We start from the raw sequence: 25701 nt of genomic DNA on the forward strand, positions 1-25701 counted from the left end.
TGGTACTGTAGGCATTCCTGGTATCTGCACCCTAGAGAGTTTTTAATTTAAATAGGATCTAACATCCCAGAGAAAACTGAAGGCAGTATTGGCTGTTGAAGGATGTTGGAGATTCACAATGAACAGAGGAAGTGTTACTCTTCTGTCATACTCTTCATTGTGTACCTTTACCATGATATGGCTTTGAAGGTTTCAACTAAAAAATAAAATTTAAAAAAATATTTTAAAAAAGTTAAAATAAAAGAGGACAAGGATAGTTCTGTCACCAAATTCTACTTGTCTGGCTGCTTGAGAGAAGAGGCAAATCTGTGATTGCACTGTGCATATATTTACATTACATATCCTCTGCTAACATTCCTCATCTGAATGATTTAGTGGATTTAGTGTAATCACTCTATGTAACAAGAAAAAAGGAATTTGATAATGTTTTATTTGCACTGCAGAGCTGCCCTTAGACAGAAAAACAAACCCATATCTTGGCTGTTCTCTTGAATTACTGAAGAGATAAAATTTTATAGAATAAAAGGAGGACATGTGGAAGAAATTTATCTCACAGCCATTGAATTTGGGAACAAAGGAGAAAATCCTGCTGGAAGTAACATATCAGCAAACGTATCAGTCAGCAAACATAAAGGAACTCGCTTTAATAATTCTGTAATAATTATAGACAGAAGGGAGTTATGACTGAGGAAAGAATACCAACATACCCTTAGTGGGCTACTGAGAGGATTCCTCTCAGTCTTGCTGCCCCAGATCTTCCTCAGAATACCTTATGCTTCTATTTCTTTTTTCATAAGAGATGCAAAGTATCTATATTTATTGTTAACTTTTTCCATAACTGCTTCTCAAAATGCAATTGAATGCAGCTTCAGCCATGAGGAGCTGGCAAGCCACTCTGCACTCTCCTTGGAGCCAAGCTCTTGGTGCTTCTTGTGGTTTCCCAAGGTCTTCCTATGAGATTATGAGAAGGTGGCATAAAATCTCACTTTTTACATTCCTTGTTGGCTTGTGTAGTTAACAGGGATTTGGAGTCATTCTCTGAACAATGAACAGGTTTTTTATCTGCTTGGGAGCACCCTTGAAGTTTTCTAACTTTATTTTTTTTCTAATGTGGCAAAGGTAATAGACCAAGCCAAGACAATCACCACCCTGCATACTTAAAGTATGAAATATTTTCCTTTAATGTTCTTAAAATGATGCACTTTAATTTTTTTAAGCATTTATTTCTATATTTTGGAAATTAATTAAGAGAATCTGTTGATTTCTTTCAACATCTTTCACGGTTTTACAACAAAACATATTGATCCATACAGCTTTTCACTTTTCCAAGTCAGTGCTGTATGCAGGGGGTACCTGGTAATTACTGCAGGCAATGATTGCTACAAAATGACAACATTGCCTTTTTTGAATTTCTCATAGGTTTATCAATGTTTTCACGACAATATTTAATATTAGCAAATACCTTATCCAGAATGTTGAGCACTGAATCTCACATGAAAGAAAAATCATCACTGCTCAGCAGTTCACAAATGCTGCATGGTAACAGCAAAGAAGTGACTTAATTCTAATTTTTGGTTGCTCTAGTACTCCCTTTCATTTATACAAGCTAAAATTTTCAGAGCCAGAATATGCAAACAGAAATTTCAGTCCCAGTTTTGAGAAGCAAAGAACAACTTTGCAAAGAATACCACAATCTCATTTGTTCACTGACATAAGACACATTCTGTTCAGATTTTAAAGAGATTATTTCCATTAAAAAAAAAAACCCAACCAAAACCAAATAACCAATTAAAAACAAACAACAAAACTGTTTCAGGTTTAATTGTTCTTCTGAGAGTTAAAAAAAAAAGAAGGAAAAGGGGAGGACAGGGATATGTAAAAGAATATGGGCAGACTTTATTCATACTAGGAAAGAAAAGTTCAAAAGACAGAGGAAAAGAAAATTACAAAACAAGAAAAAAGTTTGGGAAATGTAACTTGCATGAAAAGCACGAGGAAGAAGCAGTAAAGCAAAAAGCAGATTTTTTGCAGCTGATTTCTTTGTAGCACATTTCTTGTAGCTGATTTCTCTCCTCTTTGTGAGCCAATCTTTTTGCATATGACCTGCAAACCTCTGTAAAGAGAAAAACATATAAATGGCAGAAAACATACTACAGCAAGAAAAATTAAATGAGGAGAGAAAACACCCACATCACTATATTTCTGAAGTCTCTCATTTGAAAGCCAGAAAGCTTTTATAGAGTGCTACTTTATGCTAGAATTTGTGCAGTGAACCTGTGTGAAAATGGGAGAGCTCAAAATAAAAGCTTTCACCAAACTGATAAAAAACTATGATCACTTCTTTAGAAGCCAGCCTGGGTTTCTGAGTGGCAACTGCCATATGCTGCAGACATTTCTGTGCAATTCAAGATGCACATATAGAGCATGGCTGCAAAGACAATAATCTGGCACAAATGACAGCACTCCCCTGTGACAAAATATACAGAGGGGAAGATGCTTGTGCTGCATCAGAATGACTGATGCTGCAGGGAAGCTAACAAAGGAGGAAAAACAAATATGACAGTGGCACAAGATTATTATGATTAAATGAACAACTTCTTGGTTTGCCCTTTGTATTGACGGATGGATGGATAAAAGAGCTTCTGCTTTCCTCTGCAATGTTGGAGTGCTTTTGTCACGCTGCTTCTTACTTATCCTCCAAAAGCTCAGACCTCCTTTTGTGCAGATAATTGTTCTTTAACTCAACAGGGCTATCCATGTGCAGGAATCAGCGAGTTCTGGTACAGTAACAGCATTACAACCTCGGGTTCTGAACTTTTTGGGCACTTTTGTTACAAGTGCTGACTCGGTGTCTGTGAATGCAGCACAGTGAAAGTCTGATTCTGTTCTAAGGTCAAGGAGAAAATGAAGGCACTTCAGTGTCCCTCCACTTGAGGTGACAAGGCAAGCAGCAAGTCTGGATGTTTTGTGCAGCAGTTCACTATCTGATTTCTCATGCTTTAGTATTTATTTGAATTAGATTTTCTCTCAGAAAGATTCAAATTCACCAGTGAGACTTACTCCCTGGAGGGTTACAAACACCATCACAAATTCTTTTTTGTTTTTTGACTCCCTGTTCAGATATCAGTGACTACAAATCCAGATACACACACACACACAAAGTATAATGGTAGAAAGATGTTTATTTTCATAACATATTCCTGCTATTTGCTATTTGAAAGCATTTTGAACTAAAGAGCATGATGGAGCTGTCTGAACCAAACATTTGTTGTCGTTTGAAATATCTGTGTCATCCTGCATGACATTTAACTGCTGATCTTGCATCACACAGGTTTCATGCTGGTGTGTGTTATGTCCTCCAGCACACACAGAACTGTCGGACACTCTAGGACACCTAGTATGGAATAACAGGAATTATGCATAGGGAGGCAACTAATGGCCAATTTCCAGCAAGGCTGAATCCCAGAATCATAGAATTGTAAATGCTGAAAAGGACTTTGAGATTATCAAATCCAACCACCCACCCAACTAGGCCATGTCCCCAAGTGCTGCGTACACACATTTTTAGCCCATCCAGGGATGGTGACCCCACCACTTCCCTGGGCAGTCAGTTCCAATGCTTTACAGCCCTTTCTCTTGCAACTTCTCTTCTTCCCCTGGTGCAATTTTACTCTTGTTCTGTCACTTGCTTATAGCCCTGTCTGCTTTGAGGAGGGTCAGGGGAATCTGTGCAATGTAATATATATCACTCACTGTGTTGCAGGCTCATGCTAGGAAAGGTTTGGAGGTTTTTAATTTAAAGGTGTTATGAAGAATTCCACATTTCATGCTAGACACCAAGAAACCCAGGAGTCATTTTCAGCTTTTCAACTGGACACACAGCAGTGAGACTAGGAACAAAGACAATTTTAATGCAAACATACTACAGGCATAATGTTTTATTATTCTGAAACTGGAATAAAACTAGTACGAGATTTTTTTCTGGATGAAAGCAGAGCCATTGATGGCAATGAAGAGATATTGAACTAGTTCCTGTCTGGTCTTTGCAATTTGTAGCACTTAGGAAGCCTTAAAAGAAATTTGACAGTGACAAATAGACATTTCCAAAATGTCAAGTAATTCTAAACATGAATTTTCATCTATTTATAGACTTACTCTGATATCTCAAATGTTACACAGCTTCCTGTAGACAGTATTTAGCTTTCTATTAGGAATTTTCAGAATCTTAAGAACATTGATATATTCATGAAGATAATGGTCTTGCAACACATTTCACAAATAAATTATATAAATTTAATGCTTGGTAAATTTTCTGAGTGCATTTTTCATACATTAAACCACTTTGTAGCGGAACTACTCCCTAGAAAAGAAAGTTGCCACTTCTCTGAAAAATTCTGAAATCTCATATTGTCCCATAAGGATTAATTGGTAACACTAGTGAAATAAATAGATTTCTTTTAATATTAATTGGATGGCCACAAAATAAATGCAATGTACTACTGTAGTGGAAATTCAAATCAGCAAGTAAAAATCTTTTATTTTTTCTCCATTTCCTCTAATTCTAGCACCACTAAAAATTTCTGGCTTGTCCATTTTAGAAGATTAAAAAAAAAAAAAAATTACCTATAGGATGGGGCTTTTAAGCTGGAGTGAATTATAACCTTTTCTCTTGTACTCTAGCATACTTCAGACTTTTCATATCTCCATATTTATTGTCCTCCTAGGTCTGTGCAGAAAACAGAAAGCTCAAAATTTTTTGTTTCTTAGATCAACAAAATCAGTTCTTGCTATATATGTTCAATGTTGCAAAAGATGGAAAGGGGAAATAAGACTTAAAAATGACATAGCTTGAAATGACATGAAACCCCAGAAAACTTTAATTGTACCAAACCGTAACAAAACTGCTTGTCTTAATTTTACACTTTTGAAACCTGGTACAAAGACAGCATTGTGTCCTCATTGGGTTCATCTCTGCCAGTGTTTTAATGACTTTCTGCATTAAAATTTCCAAATGGATAAATGCACAAATTTTTTTACAGGTTTCATATATGAGAAAAAAAGTAAAAAGCCCAAACAAACAAAAAGAACCCAAATAAGCAAATGAACAAAAAAACATTAAAAAAACCCCAAGAAAGAGAACAACTCTTAGAATATTTTCCTTCATCTTTGTTGAGCTGAAAAAATTCTAAAAATTGCTTTCATTATGCTATAATAAATGGTGTATATCATTTGGGGAGCAGAAAACCCACAGATTTCTAGGAGCTGACGTGAACTGTCACCATATCCAGGTTCTGCCAGATCCTTCAGAGTCTCTTTTTCTGGAACTTAATAAACAATGATTTGTAAAATGTAACTTGTCTACAAAAGGCTGTGAGTGTTTTTCCATTTTGTTCCTGCTGTGCTGTATTCAATGGTGCTTTGATAAATCAGGTTTTTTCTAGTAAGAGGAAATTACCTGCACTCAGCAGTGCTGGGAGCCAGATCCTGCTCCCACAGTTCTTTTCCCTACAGGCCATAGAAACACAGAAATCAGCAGGGTCAGCTCTCTTTCCTCTGCACAGAACTGCACCTTCCCTTTTCCTCAGGTGGACACAGCAAGCCTTGAAAATCCAGGGTAAATCATAGGAGTGAGTTCCCATGAATAGCGCCTGAAAATTATTTTCTTTGATGGAGTGGGAAACTTGATTTCTGAAACTCAATGAGTTTTCTGAGATTGAGCATTGTAATCTGCACACTGTCTTATTTGGATATATCAAAACACACTTAGTCATTTAAGTGGATCCTGTTTAAGCATCCTACTAGTCTTTTTCAGGACTATTACTTCTCCTCCCGCACAAACACCGAGTCTGACAGAATATCAAATTTTTCTGCCTGTTAATTTATTGATACTGGTTTGATTCACCTTACTTTGGGAATTATCTGTGTATTAATGCATTCTGTTCACCCAAATTCATTCCTGATATAGCTACATTTATGTCACAGGCCATTAAGTTTCACATTCTAGCCCTAGGCTCATTCATCTAGACTGTCAGTGCTATCCTGTAAAGAGATTTTTTACAGAATTGCTTTTTGAAAGAGCAACTTCCCTTAGCATCTGAACATAGTTTATCTTTTCAGTGCTTTGTCTGTACTGGCTTTACTTTGGCAGGGACAAATCATGGTTATACTTAACTTTGTTCCTCTTTCTCTACCTAAAAAGTACCCTGTTAGGAACTTTGATTACTGGTACCTAATCTGTTTAAATTAAAAATCTATAATTCACATAATTGATTGATGAATCTTACCACTGCAAAGTATTTGCTGCAAATGTATTTGGGTTAATATTATTTGTTCATGTGGTAGCTTGAATCCTGAAATTGTGAAACTTCAGTGCTTTTTAAAATGGAGTCTTATGCTAAAGTTGAATATAAATAAATGCTCACCCAGTACAAACAAGTCCTGCTTGCAGTAAACAGAGCTTGTGTCAACAGCTTTCCAGGAACAGAGATGAGAATGCTTCCTTCTGCACTAAGATATCTGTAGTGATGAAGAATAGATGCAAAACAAGTGCAACCACCAGAAAAATAAAAAAGAGCAAAGAAATGTAATTGAAGAAAAATAAGCATTCCTTGCTGTGAGGTAAAAATCAAAAGGCTGTTCACATTTCCATTATGTGCCTTAATATCAGCAAAGATTTGCAGGCATTTGGGGCTTTCTTAAATGCAACTGCAGCAAGTTAAATATTAAAATCAGAAATGAGGGGAAATAATAGAAATAACAGAATTTAAAAATAACAAGCAAACAAAAATAACATAGACATAATAACAAAAAGAAAACAACCTTTTCCCTATCTAAGGTGATAGCACATCACCATTCAATGAACACTCTCCTACCAAGAGGAATGATGCACTGAAAAAGCACACGAAACCAACCTGTTTCCTGTTGGAAATTTGTAGAAATGCTGGTGTGAAATCTGAGATTGGTATTCAGATGATTCTAGCAAATGAAAAGGGTGCATTTGGAATACCATCAGACCAGGAGTCACTCTGCCAGCAGCTGGTTGATTGCCTCATTTTGTTGCTGAAATGCTGCTGCTCGAGGCTCTGTTGATGCCACATCCATTCAATGTACATTTCCCATTGGGACATGGAATTTCAAACTCTGTTTTCATTACCACTCATGTTTTCCTGGAAGGACTATTTCAAAATGAAAACAGAAGAGGAAGAAAAGTTTTCTCTAAAGGACAATGCTTATTAAAATGACCAAAATCGTGTTATGTTAAAGGAACAACAAAATAGAACCAGCAAAGACTATATACATGTAAAATATATTTGGAGGTGAGATGGCTTCATACAAGTTCCAAAGATAAACAAAAAGTTGTGGAAAGAGGTTGAAAGTAGAAAATAAATGTTAAGTTTTATGTCAGTTTAGTAAGGAAACAAATATAGGAGTGTTGACCTTAATGATGCATTTGGACATTTTACAGCAGTCATGGAAAAGGTTACTAAAACTGCAATTTTCCTTCCTTGGATGATTTGCTTTGCAGAATAAAGTAGTGCCTAAATGCCAGAAATGAGATCAAAATTTTTCAATGTTGAATGTCATAAAATAAAATAAATGTTACAAAGCCAACCCTCCTCATAAAAACCATTGAAGAAATAGTGAAAATGTTATGGAACAGTTTTCATAAACGAGAATTTTTCTTGAACCAAAAACTACAGAAAGTTTTCCAATATGCCTCACTGAAAAGGCAGGAATTTCACTGGTGCTTTTTGTTTTCTTTCATTAATGTTTCTGCAAGCTTTATCTGATATACTACTGATTATGCAAACCCCCGACAGTTATTTTGGAGCAGGTTTGTGAACCTTGAAAGTTTCATGAAAAATTATTTAGAAGTCTTTTATTAGTAATATTAGTTTGTAATTCTTTAAAACAGAACTCAATTGTTGTGGTAATTCAGAGAATAAATACAAAAGACAGGGCAAATACCACAGAAAACCATTACTATACTTTGCCATAATATAAACTCAAAGCGAATCTCAGCAAATTTAAAAAAAGAAAGCTGAAAAAGTGATTAAAAATTTATGTAGGATGGAGTATTTTATGAATTTGCATAAGTTATCACCACTTGCTGGACTTTTGTTTTCCACTAATGTATGAATGTCCAATGTAAACATGATTCTGAGTTAAACAGGATTTTTACAGTGCTAATTTTATATTTTATATTGCTAATTTCCTTTGATAGTGGTAAGGATTGGCAACATGTTTGACCACACTGGAAGAGAAAATGATACAGCTGTCAGCATGGGTTGGAGTCTTTTTTGGTTTATTATTCCCAGAAACAATATCTGTACAATTTCTCTTTGTTCCTAGGGATATTTCAATACAAATTTCAAAACAGTACCACATTTCCTTCTGTTCAGCATAAATAAAAGGAGACAGGTCAAAAGCAGACATTTTATTGTAATGTTGACACCCTTCTGGTACCCAGGTTTAAATAACATATTTATCTCCCTTACATGAGACATGAGACAAGTCACACAGAGCATACAGCACTCCATGATTAGCTGGCCCTCACTGACTTTATATAGTGGAGACAGAAGTAGCAGCTTGAATGCAGCACCTGTGTTTAGCTACTGAAGTTTGACCTCTGGGGTTTTTTTTTGATTGAATTCCCAGCTACTGTTCAGCAATCTCACAACAGCAATATCAAAGAAGCCAGCTTTGGAAAGAAAGCAGATTTAGTTGCTATATTCTGTTCTCCTGTGCCCTTGGGACCAGAGCATCAGGTAAATGGCATGTTAAGCTACGCCTTAAAGGTGACCCAGAATGCAATCTGGCAGTAAAAGAAAAAGCATCCTTGTAAAATAGAAGAGAAGGTTGGTACTGCAGGTCAGATTAAATAAAAGGAACTCCAAGGATTTGCTTGCAGTCTGTCTCTTTACGCAGTATCTCAGGAAGTGACACACTAAGGTCTGAAATCTGCATGAAATGTAGGAATGGGCTGGACTTCAGTTTATTACTATTGGCTATTTCTTTTTGGCTAGCTGATTAGGAGCACCTGCTGGGTTTAATTTAAATTTTCTACTTTATTTTTGGCAAGAATTCTTCATCTCCGAATGGATTATTTTTTTCAAGATTTTGATGTATTTATTATAAATATAGAACAGTAATAGATAATAATAATTGTCAGCTGATAAGATAGAGTGGGGCCAGTTGGCTTCCTGTGACTTGGTGACCTTTTGGTATTAGTACCACGCAGTGCTGTGAGTTATGTTAAACCTTTGCAGCTGGATTTCAACAATAGCAGAAATATTTGCTGTACCCCCACCTTGCCATCTCAGAGCTACCAATAAACCTCTTCATCCTGTGGGAGGGAGCCTTATTCAATGGATTTCAAAAGAACTCCCTGCTTGGATAGGGTTTGCTCTGGTGGAAAAGACTGTTGAAGGATTACCTTGAGAAGGGCAATGGCTTCATTAAAACACACCAGTGGTTTTGCTGCTTTGTGAATCAAGTTGTGCCTATAATTGACACATATTTTTTTTCTTTACTTTCCCCTGAAACACTGTTCTTTCACAATTCTAGGTCTCAAACTATGCTTACAATCAAGGGTAAGTAAAATAATTCTTAATACATTGCCAGGCTTTGGCAGCGTATGCCTTTAAATGAATAAGAAAGGAAAACAAACTCAGAGCAAAAATTTTATTGCGTAGCTGAATATTGAAAGCTTCTAGCTCTGGACAAAAAAAAAAAAATGATATTTTATTGTCTCTTGATAGGCAACTCAAGGATGCTGAGTTATAATTAATGCTTTAAAAGTCTGAGGTGGAAACAAGGTGTGTGCCTTTATGCTCTATGCACACCATCAGTGGTGTGCATAGAGCATAATGCATTTTCAGGAGAAAAATGTATCCCATTTTTATAGAGATCCTGTGGTTTAAAATTTCCTTTATCAGAGTAATGCTATGGAAGAGACAGAAGTGTCTGCTTTTCTAAGAGCACATCTTGTCTTTTCAGTGCCTTCAGCTTTTATGCCACAACATGGGGAAACTTCTGTTCATGATTTCAGGACTTAAATATTACAAATGTGTTCAACCACAATTCAAATGAGTCCCATCTTAGAACAAATAATTTAGAATTTGGAAATAAAAATGATCACATATTTTTTTGATTCTTGCAGTAGAAGATTTTTGTTCCTAAGACTGACTGTCAACACACCCACTTGCCACCACATCATGTATCCCACTTAGCATATTTAATACAATTAATCTTGCTTAACCCTACTTAAGTGTCTTTTTCTCACATGCTGGTGTTGCATGACAATTCAGTGCTGTTTTACTCTATGCTGCTTGGCATTTTTGTGTGAATCATGCCATAGGGGAGGTGTTCCTGAGGTCTCTGTTAGAGTTTGAAGAGGCTGGGACCATGGCTGCCAAGGTTAATAACCACTTACTGCAATTGTCACTCTGCCAGCAGACAGAAACTCCAAGGTTACCTGGGCCAGGGTCAAGTGGGGATCAAGAACTCCCTCCCTGAAGTGCAAGACTGACAGACTGGATGGGTGGGATCCAGCTTCACATTCTAGGGGTGGCATTTCATTTAGGACATGTAAAATCTATCCAGCTCACCCTGAAATATGTGTTTGAGCCATTCTGCTGTTTTTTTTCATATTACATCCACCTCTTCCTGTATCAAAGGCTATTAAATCCTGTATTAAATGCTATTCAGAGGCAAGAAGTTCCTGTTTCTTGTAACCATCAGAATTTCTACAATTTTGAATGCTATGTAAACAAGCTAGAATGGGTTTTTCCTCAACCAGGTGTTAGCCTCCAGCAAGGAGAAAAAAATGGTATTCCAGCAGAATCAAGCTCATTGCTCCTGCAACCTGTGCTGCATCATTATCCTCCCATTAATTTCAAACTAATAGTGCTTACTTTGGATAATGGTGACTGGGGGAAAAGACAAGTAACTAATTAAAACTAACCACATCAAATGCCAACTTCTCTCAAAAAACTCTTTATTCCAAATGCCTGGACAAAATTAGTGGGTGACAATGACTAAAGAAGGACTTTTTGCTTAGCTTATTCCTGGATGGAGAGAAAATGACTGTTTCCCTAGAAGTTTACCTAGTAAATTGGAACAAGTGGGCAGAAAGTAGATAAAAGTACTTTGGCTCTTGGGTTAATTTAAAGCAAAGAATGTGTTCCTGCCTTTGAAAAATGCACCCATGTATTGTGAGTGTTTTGTCTGCTGTTGTAACACCACTTAAAGCAAATGATCTCAAAGTATGTTAAAATATTAAGCTTCAAATATTTCTCCAAAGTGTTATTACTTGAGAAGAGGGAATGAAGGGCTTGATCTTAATTGCACTAACTTTGTACTTTTTAAGGGTGCCAGACTCAAGAGCAAGATGACTGCAGACAAGGCTGGGATGTCCCTATGAGCACACAGTGTCTCACACCAAGGGATGGTGACCTGGGCTGTCTGTACATTTGGGAGAAATCAAGAACTATGACCATGCCCTGCTCTGGACATTGACCTCATACAGCCACAAACCCATGAACTCCCCACATTTGCTTCTGTGCTGCAATGAAACAAGAGCCACTTTGACATGGCAAATCCTGCCTTATTTTGCCTTTATCCAGGTGCTGGATCTGAGCTTGCAATGCAGGTGATACTAGAGGCATACATGGAATATATCTGGAACTCTCTGGCTGGTTGGCCATGAAAGTCTGTTTTCTGCTATGGTGGCTGCTGAACTTCCTTAGTCTCCAGAAAGGGGCAACAAACTCTGCACTGTAAAGAGTCCTCAGCTTGTTCTAACTTCTGTACCATGATGAGGTGGTTTTGACCATGCTGCTATGGGCAGGAAATAGTCTAGGCACTGCTGATAGCAACCTAATTATCATTGAGATCTATCCCTTTCTATCAGATTTGAATAACACTAAATATTGCACTCAGATATGAGTGGTATGGGGGCTCAAAAGACAGAAAGTCCAAAAAACCTAACGAATAAATCTCTCCTTCTTAGGAAAGAAAGTGAATTAAAAATTTCATAAACTGTATACTATTAAACATTTTTTTTCCACTAACCAAATCTGCAGTTGCTCCACTGATCTCATGAAAAACAAGTAGAGTAATATAATATGTAAATTAAAGGGAGCCTATTAAAGAAATTGAGCTCCCTAAATGTTAATTGCAACAAAAAAGAAAATTAAAAGTTTAACAAGGGGGCAATAAAAGAAGGAATTAAAATATTCTAAGTGTGTTCAGATATAACACTTAATTGGTGCTGAGCAAGTTTAAGTTAAGCAGCTAACAAGATAAACACTTCTGATGACAGAAAATTAATGTTGTGTCACAGCAAAAGACTACTTTATTTGATATTTTATACTTTATCCATGTTATATGACAATTTAATTAAACATTCAAGTAGTCCAGTCAAATAACTTCCTAGTGAAATAAACCAGGAATGATCAACTTCCTTTTCCATAAAGGATCAATGCAGTATGACACCTGATTTATGATATATGACTGTGTGGTCTTAAATTTTATGTAAAAATTAATGAAACAAAATAGATTTCTAAGAGTTGATTTTTCACCATCACACCCACATGGAAAGTCAATTGCTGGAAATAAGCTGTAACAGAGAAACATCCGTGCTCCTTGTGATAGGATTACTTTGCAATTTGTTAAAAGCATGTTGCTAAATCTCAATGAAAGGGGGAAAGAAAGGCTTTCTGTCCAGATCTATTTGTAAAGAGTAATTTTGGAATGTTTTGAAAGATACTTCATTGTTTTGCAATCTGTTGCCTTTTACAGGAGCTAAAAAGAAAAAACTGCCAAGACATGTGATATGACTCTGAGCCCGTGTATTGGAATCAGTATAAACATTCTCTCTACTGAATTTTCTTTAATTATTAATTATATATATTGTTTAAAATGTTATTTATTTGTGTTTCCTGTTTTTTTAAGTTTTAATTAGGTGTTGTTTCTCTTGTAAATTGTGCACAATTGCAGGATGGGACTCACTGACATGACTTTATAGAACACATGTGTCGGGTTTTCGGCTGTTTGAAGAGCCTGGAAAGGCCCGGAGTGCCAGACACTTCTGGCAACATTCCAGGACTCCCGAGCCCCCCAAGGGTGGTCTCGGTGGCCCGGCACCTCAGGACTGAGATCCTGAGATCCGACATCTCCCCCTTCTGTTTGCACCAAGAAAACCTCTTTTACAATCCGATTCATGGCGCGTGGGACGACATGGATGAGGACTAGGAGAACTATTAAAACATAAAACCTTACCCTTAAAATTCTTCTCCAAATGGGAGAAATGTCAAAGAAATCTACCCTTAAAATTCCTCTCCAAATGGGAGAGATGTCAAAGAAATCTACCAGCTGATCAATCCATGATCCTTTGTTAGTTTTCTCTGTAATAGGTAAATTTACCCCATTGCCTATTGCAATGAATGAAAAGGATGATGCACATAAGCATCATGAAACTCATGACCTCACTTTTGTGCAAAACCCTTGTTATGTTTTTCATTCAAGACCCCAAAGAGAAAACCCCCCAGAGTCTTTTGTTCGTAGTGGTCCTTTGCAGTCTGAGTCCCGACTTTTGTCTGAGTATTCATTTCTTCTTATATATTGTTGAGAAAAATCGCTGCATAGTTGCAGACTCGTTACGAGATGATACTGTGGCTCCGCTGAACCAATCCGGCATGTCATGCACTTCGGTCACTCCCCCACGAGGTGGCGCTGTCACCAGGCTCCGTGGCTGGGATGACGTCATGAACACAACTGCCTCTCGTTCAGCTGATTGTCGCTGTTTGCAAGCTCGCTTGAGACCGGGGCTACCTGGCTTTTAATTCAACTGACAATAGGGTTAGAACACACACGCCTCCCCAGGAGGGAAGAGGCTTGGACTCCGAGGGTTTTAACCAAAGGCACCAAGTCTGGAGAGGGCCCCTCCTCGCCCGAGACGTTACCGGGGGTCTGGCCCGCCCCCGCCCGCGCTCTATTCTCCGCGCATGCGTGCTTTCCGAGCCGCCCCCTGTTTCTCCCGAGATAATTTCTCCCTCTCCCTTTTTGTTCCACCTCTGAAATTTCCCCCCCTCGGTCTGCCCCTGACTCTGTCTCCTCCTCCTCCGACGCTGTGTGTGCAGCCTTCCCTCGTCAGTGTGTGCAGCCCGCCTCCCGCCGGCACCCGCGCCCGCCGCGATTCGGGCCGATCTGCGCACCAGGTTTTTGCGTCACAACCGTGTGCCTCCTACGTCTCGGCATGGCAGCTTTCTGGGGCTGTGCAAATCCCCCAATTTCGCTGCTTGGGTCAGACGCCCCGGCGTTGGTTTGTGGTCCTCTCCCCGGGATTTCGCGATTTTCGCCCGTCGCGTGCGTTTCCGCATCCCTGCCGGCTGGGACCGCCGCCACCCCCGGCCCTGAGTTAAGCAAAGCCGCGCGAAAACATGTGTCCCTTGTTTTTTCTTCACCCGCGCTCCCCGCCTGCTCTGCCGCCGCCTGGCCGCCGCGAGAAAGCGCCCCCCCCGATCCCTTCTACCCCCCCTGCTCCCCCCTTTCTGCTCCTGAGTCCTCCATGCTCTCTGGAGTTTCCGGACGCTTTCGGGGTCTTCTGGGGTTTCTGGGTTTTTAATATTATTTCCTGCCCTCTTTCCTCGAGAGCCCTTCCCCCCTGGCATCTTAAGGCCAGAGCTAATTTTTAACTGGAGCCTTGCTCCTCCCCCTCCTTTGAGGGTCCCTCAGATGTCTGCTGCATCTGTTGGTTTTCTCTTTGCTCTTTTTCTCCAAGAGCCTTTTCTTCCTGGCCTTTTAAGGCCAGAGCTAATTTTTTCCCGGAGTCATGCTCCTCCCCCTCCTTTGAGGGTCCCTCAGATGTCTGCTGCATCTGTTGGTTTTCTCTTTGCTCTTTTTCTCCAAGAGCCTTTTCTTCCTGGCCTTTTAAGGCCAGAGCTAATTTTTTCCCGGAGTCATGCTCCTCCCCCTCCTTTGAGGGTCCCTCAGATGTCTGCTGCATCTGTTGGTTTTCCTGGCATTTCGTTTGCATCGAAATACCTTCCAGCATTATTCTTGCAGGAGACAACAGCTTCAACGCTGTCTCATCCTTTTTAGAGGCTAAGAAATATAAATGTCTGTTTATCTCCTGCCAAAACCCCACTTCGAATAGCAGGCACGTTTCTGCCAGTGGGTAGTTTAGCCTTGCCCATAGCAATAATTGTTTTAATTCTTTCTTTGGAATTCCCTCTGTGTATGCTTGTGTCACGCCTTGTAAGGCGGACAAAATTTCCCGTTGTTCCTGGGAAAGTGTGCCCCCCATGTTCTTATTTCTGGGCCTTCTTACCAAATCTTTCTTCAGGGCAGTCCGGAGGTCTCGGTCTCTGTCCAGCAGATCACGAGAGGTGGTCCCAGGGCGCCTTTCTGGGTCCGGTCCGGGCTGTTCTGCTACGAATTGTCTTCGGCAGAAGCTGAGAGATGAAATCCTCAGTGACTGCTGTTTTTTGTAGACTCTGTTGGCTTTTTTCTCTTCTTCTCTCTGGTCTTCAGGGCTTTGAGGCTGCTGGCCCCCCCCGAAAGGTTGTGGTGGGGGTGCCCACCCAGGGAACGCCAGTTGTCGGGTTTTCGGCTGTTTGAAGGGCCTGGAAAGGCCTGGAGTGGCCTTGGGACAGCCCGCGTATCGAAGGAAGAGAAGAGGCTTCAGTTCTTCTTTCTGTTTTTATGTTTATTAATTGTTTATCTAAAAGATGTTCTTTCAGCCCAACAGAGATCTGCTCAGCAGTCAGCCATGAGCACACTGTGCTGCCCTCCGGGCAGCCAGGTATCTTTATACCCATTGTTACGTGTACAATATTTATCATTTTTCCCCAATACCATTTATTCTTATTACCCGGTGCACTTTCAGTAATAACCAATCCAAAAGTGCCACCATCACCAAAGAAGATGGAGGAGAAGAAGAAGAAGAAGAAGGACAGGACACACCCCAATTCCTCCATCTTACTTCTCTAAACCCCCCTGTACATAAATCCTAAACCCTGTGTCTCACCCTCTAATTAACTAATCTCTTCGCCATTCACCCCGGTGAAGTCCTCATCCTTGTCGTCTCCTGTGTAGGGTCAAAGTCCAGCCACCAGACACTTCTGGCAACATTCCAGGACTCCTGAGCCCCCCAAGGGTGGTCTCGGTGGCCCGGCACCTCAGGACTGAGATCCTGAGATCCGACACACATGTGCATGTATTTTTAGGCATGTTTGTCCACCTGTGGTTTGACAGCAACTCTGAAAGGCTCAGACTTCTGCTGAGATGGACCAAGCTTCACATGAAGAGCACCCCTGTGAGTTTATGGTGTATTTTCCCCCAGGTAATGGTGAGGAAAGGCAAGCAGGGAGATTGCCTGGCCTGAGCTCAGAATAGGTCATGACAAAATTGTGTCTCCTTTATGGGTGTCTTTCTTGGACGAGTCCCTCAAGAAGGCCCTAAAAGTGTCCGCCTGAGGGGAAGCAGATGATTTGCAAGACTAAAAGGTTTTTCAAATATTTGGAAGGCTGTTCTGCAACTAGACATGTCTAATTTTATGTCCCCAATGTTTCTTCTTGATGGCCTACGTCTGTATTTTGATTTTTTAATGTAGAACATGAGCAAATCTTTTAGTGACAGTAACACTTGAAATCTCCACTTTCTACTTCCAGCAAGACCATGTGTGGTCCTAAATTATTTTACAAAGTAGTAAAATTAATGGTTTACTTTTTTATTTATTTATTGAGAAAATAAGTATTTTTTCTTCCAACAAAATGTGCCCATTTTAAAAATTTTTAAAGAACATTAAAAATGTCTCAATACAAATATATTTCTCTGTCAAGTGGTAATAAAAAACCAACATTTGTTTCCATGATTCAGGAACAGAGATCTCTATCAAAAAGCACAGATAGTTCTCCAAGACTGACAGCAACAACTAAATGAATTTACAGTGTAGAATACACATATGTGTGCACTAATTTATCTGTAACACTTCACCTTGTGTCATTTTAACAATGTCGCACAACTTTTTTTTTTCCTATTTCACATTAAAAGCCCTCCAAAGACTTCCTAAATTTTCTGCATGACAAGCCTCTTTTTCCTTAATCAAATATTAAAAATACATTTACCCAGTGGCCAGTGGACCTTGGCTGGATACCAGAAGTCCACCCAACTGCTCTCTCACTCCTCCTTATCAATAGGACAGAGGTAGAAAATAAGATGGAAAAACAAATAGGTTGAGAAAAAGACAGGGAATAATTTTAATATTTTGTAATCTTAAAGTAATCTGATAGAGATTATGTCATACAGAAGGTCATATTAAATTTTTAAAATTACAAAATTTCCATATAATACAGTCTTTGAAGAATATCCAGCTAAAGGAAGCTGTATATCAAGGTATGAAATATTTTACTTTTTTAAATCCTTTCTTTTGGATGAAGGCTGAAACAAATTTCTAGTTATACTTGAAAATTAATTAAAAGTGTGAAGATATGAATATGTGATGATGATGAATTGTTTCCTGAAATAAATGTCCCAGTAGTTTGCAGGAGAGGAGACCAGGAACAGAGATACCCTAGCTCAGCAAGCATAATAGAATTTAACTGCAAAACAAAACCCTGAAGAAAATGTATCTGATGGAGTCTCTGTCATCCCACAAAGTGTTTTCTGAAAACAGGCAGATACAGCAGGATTGGTGAATGTTTATAGCAAGGGTGTTACTGATGAGTCAATGAGGAGTGATGGAACAGTCAAATCTGCTGGCTGAAAGATGCACTCTCAGACCTGGAAGTACACGTGAAGCTACATCCCATCAGGTGGATGAAAAACACCTGAGGCTGCAAAGCAATGATGGTAAGGGAGTAGTGAGCTATAAAAAGACAATAATTCCCTCTGTTGGCACCAACAGAATGCAGGAAAACATAAGAAAAAAAGAAATTGTGCATGTAAGTTAACCTTTCCTCTTTGCTATGATGTGAAGTATGTTGATCATCTCAGATTATTGTTGTATGTCTTATTTATGCAGGATGCCAAGAGAATCGACAGCTACACATTGAAATACTGAGGTAACTCAGCAGTGACTCACCCAAAGAGTGGGAAACACAAGGAGTGGGAACAGCAGAGACTGTGAACCTCCCAAGGCAGCAGGGGTTTCTTTCTGAAGAGTAAAGATTAAAAGCAGAACTGAGCAAGTAGCTTGTAACAAATAACTTCTGAAGAGCATTTCCCTTCAGTCTTTTGGCCAAAATGCAATTGACAAATTTTCTAGGTCTCTTGTTAATTCAGCAAGGATATTGTCCTTGGTTCATGTATAGCTGGTGAATAGTTAGTTGTCAGAGCTCTCCAATCCAATCCTGCTGTCTTTGCTGCTGAAGCTTCATGGTGTTGAATGATACTTTCAGCATTTCCTGCTTTAAATGGCAGTCCAGATCAGTGAGAAATCACTTTTTTTTTTTTTTTTGTAATCTCGTTTTCCACAGATTTAATATCTGAAATTTAAGCTTGTATTGCTTACTTTCTGTGTTGGGCAGGACTCTGGGAGGATTTTGGCCAGTTTTTTTAGGACTATCTGAACTTTAATCAGTTTTAATCAGTTTCTCTACTTTGGAGCACAGTCTCAAGCATACTTTGACATTTAGAGCTGGTTCCAAAGTGCTCCAGTGTGAGTGGTAAGGCAATTTGTTACTGTGAAGAAACTACAGCTTCCTCTATCAGAAATGCACAGGCCAAGCAGCAGGCTCAGAGAGGACATTTGGAAATGGGGTCAGAGAAAGTGAAAATTCCTTTGCATGAAGTCAGCACATTTCTGCAGGGAGCAGGAGACTTGCATCTACCTCCCAGCCCAGAGAAGAGCTATTCCATCCCCTTACCTACCAAAGCACAGACTGATCAGTTCAGCAGAAAGAGAAGGCAGAGGTTTTGAAAACCTTCTGCCAAAAACCTCTATCACATAAAAAAGTTAAAGAAAAAAAGAAAGCACAGATTTTTTACCTTGATTTCTGTGCAATAAGAAGAGGCACACAAAAATGGATATTCAGGATCCAGTGTGGAACAAGAGACTTTTTCACTATCTGAAATATAGAAGAAAATGGTGTGTGGACTGGGACCAAATTTCTCACTTATACCATTTTCTTAACCACCAAGACCCATGTCTGCAAAATGGAAGGTTTTGATTTGATAGTACCCTTCCCACCTTCAGGCACATGATCCAAAGATTAAGCTGCATTTCTCTGAAAAGGGAAACACCATAAAGGCAATAAAAATTGAGTCTGAAAAGGGAGAATGTGATTTGTCCATCCATTGGAGATGAAGTTCATTCTTTCTTAACTACCCGAAAGTGAGGATGTACACATGTAACCCAGACTTGAAGTTCATGGATAGATAAAATTGAATTCTTTTTGTTGTGTATTGCCACTGTTTTATTCAAAATTTAATCATTTTGTTACACTTGTTGAAGGCAGGTATTCAATAACCTGATTGAGATCATGGCTCTCTGCAGGCCAGACCAAGCACCAAGCTGCCTTACTACCTGTGGTTTTGTCAGTCAATGGGAAATTTGCCACAGACTTCAAAGCCAATATATTGGAGCTCTGTTTCTGCATGTTCTAATCACCTCCTCTAACTCTGAGGTCTTAGGATGTAAGTAGATGTAAAAAGGAAGAAAAAAGATTAAAAATATCTGTATTTTTTCCTTGGCTAGTTCTAAATTCTTAAACTCAATGGTATTGCTTTACTTAGATATGTTTTTGTCTATGTTTAAAAAAACCAAAAAACTTAAAACACCATTAAATTTCTCATTCTAATAATATTTTCTTGTCTTTTTTATATTTATTTTCTAGTTTTCAGAAATATAAATATCTGTGTGGATATATTAAAATCCTGTCCAATCAGTGAAAAACTAATCAAATATTAGACTTTTCTTCACTAAGCAAGAGAAGGACGCAGGAAGTATAAGATATAAAGTAATGCAACAAATTACATTCACTCTTTCTTGAAAATTTAGTCAGAGCAGCTTCCCCCAAGCGTACTTAAAATTTTGCAGTTTCATGGTTTTGAACTGAGTAAAGAGTTTCAGACCTTAAATAACATGTTACTTCTCTCTAAATTTGTGTAAAAAATAAAAGCCTTTGTGTCTTGCAAATGTAAAAATAATATATTAATTTGATTGCAGTGATAAGGGGATAAAACCTTAAAAGAAAAAAACAGAGAAAATAAATGCTCATCATTTTTCCTTCACCCTTGTGTAATGAATCAATGACTTGGCCTTGTGGTCTGATAACCCAGATAACTGAAATAGTTTAATCAATATAACAGCACAGATTGTGTTGAAACGTATCCACACATCATAGGTCCACACAATGACATCTGACATCTCAAATCTCCAATAGCCCAGCAGCCCACAGAGGCAGAAAAGGGCTCTGCTGTGCATTGTTCATGCACTTGGACTGGGAACCATCTGCTGCTGGCACTGGAAGCCCATTGACTGTGAGCTTGTGTGCAAAAAGATTAGGCACATGTTTAAATTCTTAAGTTTTCTAATTCCCCACTGGACTGTGTTGCTTGGAGGGCATGGTCGTGTCCTTCAGGATTCTCAGGCCAAGTGCAAGGTCTACATGCCTGTTATCTTAAACAAGCTGTGCTCAGTAAGCAGAACAGCCTTCCTTAGAATCACAAGATCATTAATGTTGGAAAAGACTTCTAAGATCACCCACTCCAACCCTTAACCTCTCACTGCCATGTTCACCATGAAACCACGTCCCACCTACCACATTTGCAATCTTTTAAATCCCTCCTACCCTTCCCTGGGCAGCCTGGTACAACGCTTGACCCTCATCCCTCCAGTCAGGAAAATTTTCCCAATACTTAATCTAAGCCTCTCCTGCTCCATCTTGAGGCCATTCCCTCTTGTCCTGAAGATGCTTCTTGCTCGAGAATGGGCAGAGTGTGCTCACAACAACCAAGAGCAACCACATGTTCTGGTCTGACTTGCTACTTTTCCCTAACATCAGCTCCCTCTGGAAAATTATGTTGGACTTAATTTGTCCAACACTGTCCTTCCAGAACTTCAGGAATTATTGTCCCACCCATCTCCATTCCTCCAAAACAGTCTTGAGGTGTAGTAGGAACAAATTAGAGATGTGATGGCAGCTCTGCATCTCTGAAAGTATCTCCTTGCCAGGAAAATGCCTGAATTACCTCTGCTGAAAGCCACTGAAGGAGGAAATCTCATCAACCTCCTTGCATCTTTCTGGTATTCTTATTTAAATGAACAAGTCCTGTTTGGCTCCTGTGGTTCCCGTGGTCATTTTTACCATTCTGACTTCAGTGGGAGTTTTACTTTAGAAAGGCTTGAATAAAATATTAATAGGCAAATGGGAAGAGAAAAGGAAAAAAAGGGGAGACACGAAGCAAAAAGGGAGAGGGAGATGGGAAAATGGGGAAAAAAGAGAAAAATATAGACTAATATAGGGCAGAGGAAAAATTAGGAGAGGGGAAAATGAAAAAAATAAAGTTTCTACATCCTGATAGTGATACTAGTTTTTAGAAGTGGCTTAAGCAAAAGTACCTTTCCAGTGATTTCATTGAGAGGCATCCTAAAGATGCTCCAGAGGATCAAGAAATGCCAGCTTAGCCTCACTGATGCTCATCAGAGATTAAAGTAGCCAACGTATCAGTCACAGTGCACATTGGTTTTCATGGTTGCCTGGCAAGATTTGGGAAGGGGAACATAATTCAAATAATAATTTAATCCTGCATAGTTACCTTTCTGAGTTCAACCCTGCTGGGTGCTTTTAGTTCTGGGCATTCTGATCCTTTTCCTTAAACTCATTCTTGTGCTCAACTTTAAATGTATGACAAGTCTCAGCAGTTCAGGCTAAATGTGTGTTCAAATGTTGCCATAAAGCTGAGGTGTTCTGCACTTCACAAGATAAAGGCTCTTCAGAGGATCTTGAAATCCCTCTGAAGGATTATTTAATTGATCTTCATGATATTTCTGCAACAAATGGAATACTGCTCTGTTTCTTAGGACACTAAAATTAACTATGAAAGGTAAAAGTCATGATCCATCTGGGAAGGTCTAAGGAAAGGAATTGAAATGTCTCAATTACCAATGTCATGGTATATGTACTAAACAACCTTAGCCATGAAAATGCCATTATGCTTTACTTCTGTAACCCTGAAGTTTAGCAAATTTTGTTTTCTCATACAGACCACAGCTTCCCAGAACATCAACACCATTTAGACTGAGAAAAGGTAAGACACTTCACATACAGTAAGTTCAACATTAGCATGGGGCAGCAAATCACAGAAGAAAAAAGCAGGTGTAAAGCACCAATGAATATGTATTAAATGCTATATGTAGTTTTTCCTGCCTTATTTTTGTCTAGACAAGTTCCAATTCTTTGTGTGGGTTGTTAAGATTTCAATTACACATTCTGGATTTTTCATAGAAGCTATGTTTCCTTTTGCACAAAACAAGGTTTTGAATTAAATATTTTTGTGCATTTGCATAGCAGAAAATATAGAGGGTGTACTAATGATGGGGTTTTTTTCAGTTTTTGTCTTTCAATAGGCAAAAAATGTTGCAATCAAAACAATAATTAATGGGTAATTTTCTGTGTTTTGAAAATATAGGAAAATAACATGAATTTAAATATAGTATCTAGTTTTGATTATATTTGCATATATTTACTTTAAAAATGTACTCTGTAGTCTGTACTCTGTACTCTGACTCCATTAAGGATTTATTTTTTTTAAAAGTCCACTCAAAATTAACAGACTGCTTGGCAGACCAAACTCAAATGTTCTTTGTCTACTTCTGTTCCATGATAGTCTTTATCACTGATTTTGTTGCTGCTGCTGCTCTGTTTTTAGGGGTTTTTTTGGCTATAGTAAGTGATCTGAAATAATTTTGTTATTTTCTAATTCCTGTTTACAGTCCAATTTTTTTTTCTAGGTGTGATGTAGAAAAAGGCTTGAAGTAACACAAGACTGAATGATGAGTGGCTGCTCTAGATGGGCTGAGCAAGAGAAAAGTGATTTTCATTTGGCTAAGACTTCACCAGAGTAAACCAAGCTGCTTTAAAATGGGCATTTAAGGTCTTTAGCAAGGTCCTGGGGTACTGAAGACATCTGCACTCACATGGCAAATGTGTCACTGATCTTAGGAAAGCCAAGTTCTTCTCCAGTCCCACAGTGCCCAAATGACAGCAAATGTTCATATGAAGACAGCCTTACCTTGTTGAGCATTTAAAATAAATGCTTTGAGCTGGGTGTCTGTGAGCTTTTATCAGTTGTTATAGGAAAAGAGATTGTAAAATACTCTCTGTTGAGAAGAAAGAAGAGAATTTTTCCTAAAGTAGAGACTTACAGCAGGCCAAATGCCTTGCTGGTGAAAGCATCCATCTTTCTCCACAAGGTGTAGGAGTGACCTCGTACAGCTCACAAAATCCTGCTGGTGTCATGCATTCCATGAGATCAATACTGAGATACCAAATTATGTAAAATTCTTCAATGCTTATTTTTTTGTTTCGTGTTTGTTTGGTGATAATACCTAATGACAAGAATTTCACTGAATGATGTGAAATAATACTTTGCTTTGCTAGCAGATTTGCAGGCTTGTAGTTTGACTGCACATAATTTAGGGTCCCATTTGCTGCACGTTGTTCTTAAAGCTGAATAGATCTATTGATTTGTTCAAGAGTAGTACTGCAGATCATCAGCCTCACAGTATTGTATTCTTATTCACTTCATCCTGAAATGCACAGCCTTTGTCATCTAGAGAGACAAAGAGAGATGGGCAGAAATGTTTCCATAAATGATACCTTGAAGATAGGTGGTACTTCTGAAAAATATATGCATCTAGGTTTTTTATATCACTTTAAGAACAACATGTATTTTCACAGTACCCTTCCCCAGAGCACATGAACTAAGTTGAGAATATTTGGTATAAAACTACTGTTGACTTACAAGACATCACATGGAAATTCTAAAATGAATCTAAAGTTAAAGTTAGGATTTAGGCTCTAGACTAAGATGGGTGAATACTGGTGTCTTCATATGCCATCCATACCTAATTTCCCTTTATTTTTTTTTAATAGAATTTTAAATTCTGTGAGACTAGAGAGAAAATTATTTTGAATTTAACTTACTGACAAGTCAGCTGAATGTCCCTCTGAACTCCTGTATTTCTACTCAAGGGATTCAGTTCAGCTTTCCATGATCAGACACCTATTGCTATTTATGATGCTTTAGGGTATTCACAACCTATATCCGTGGCTGTAGCAGATATAGCACAGGAGGCCTATTAAATGCAGCCTTTTCTGGTATGGATTGTCCATATGCAAAATACAGGAATCATGTGAAAAATTGATATATTAGGTAAGAGTAGTAAAAGGAAGAATGTGGAAGTTTCGCGCTGCGAGAAAAAAATATTGTTGACAAGTTCTTGGTAAGAAGAACTTTATTTTGAGGTGTGTGTGAAATACAAGTGAAATTGAGAGACCCTTCCATCAGTGTGCAGTTTTGGGAATTAATTTTGGATGACAATCTAGGGACAGTTTCAGCCCTGCGTTCTCCTCCCCCCAAACATCCTAACTGCCTCCTCACCAAATTTTTATGAGTCTAATATCTGTCTGCTGTGTTGAGCAGAAATTTTGCACCCCAAGAAACCTTTCCTGATATGAATTTTATTGATAATTTGATTTTATAAATCTGTCTGCTGCAATAAACACACGATTTCAAAAAATAGCAAAACAAAGATGTTCCATTAAATAATTCTCAATCCTCCTAGTTAGGTCTTGCCTTTGCAATTGCATTATCTGTACTTTTTGAGAAAATATTACATTTGTGGTGTGAGGTGTACTTATCTTCACAGCCACTTAAGACCTGTGAAAAAAAAGAAAAGGTCATATTAAAAATCCTCATGACAAGAACTGCAGATCCAAGTACTTTTGCAGTGTGGTTTTCAGGCTTTTGTACCTGGACAAAGAATAAGGAAAAAAAAAATAGAAGGGAAGAAAGAAGCAACCCAAAAATTCTTAAAAAGACCTCATTAATTAAAAGGCCTGTCTGATAGTGATTGTGAACTTAGACTTTAGTAGCTAATTCATGTGCATCTTTTCCTTGGTCCATATTCTTTGTGAGTTCAGGAAACCTTAATGGTAGTTTTTGACTTCATTGCCATAACTGAGAAATACGATTTTCATCTGCTTGGGCTTTGCATCAAGGAAATTGAAGCTGTACCAGGAGAGGTTTAAGCTTGATGTCAGGGAAAGGTCCTTCACCCCGAGGGTGGCTGGGCACTGGAAGACCCAGTCTCTCAGGGAAAGAGGTCCCAGCACCAAACTTGGCAGGGTTCAAGAAGTCTTTGGACAATGCTCTGCAGCACCTGCTGGAATTCTTGAGGCTGCCCTGCGCAGGGCCAGGAGCTGGGCTTTGATGGCCCTTGTGGGTCCCTTCCAACTCAGGGTATTCTAAAATTCTGTGAAATTACTGAGTTACCTTTTGAGGCAGTATGGTGTTTAATTTCTACATCCCCTTGGAAGAATATTGCTGTTTATGGGTGATACTTCATGATTCAGTCCTGAAAACCATAATTTTTCTTAATCTGCTATGTGACCTCCAGTTTGGAGTGTGAGGCATTTTGCTGGTAGTAGCTTTTTCCTCAGGTAAGGATTATATCTACACTTATTCAAG

The sequence above is a fragment of the Zonotrichia albicollis genome, chromosome 1, assembly GCF_047830755.1.
Source record: "Zonotrichia albicollis isolate bZonAlb1 chromosome 1, bZonAlb1.hap1, whole genome shotgun sequence".
In the NCBI taxonomy this organism is placed as follows: domain Eukaryota; kingdom Metazoa; phylum Chordata; class Aves; order Passeriformes; family Passerellidae; genus Zonotrichia; species Zonotrichia albicollis.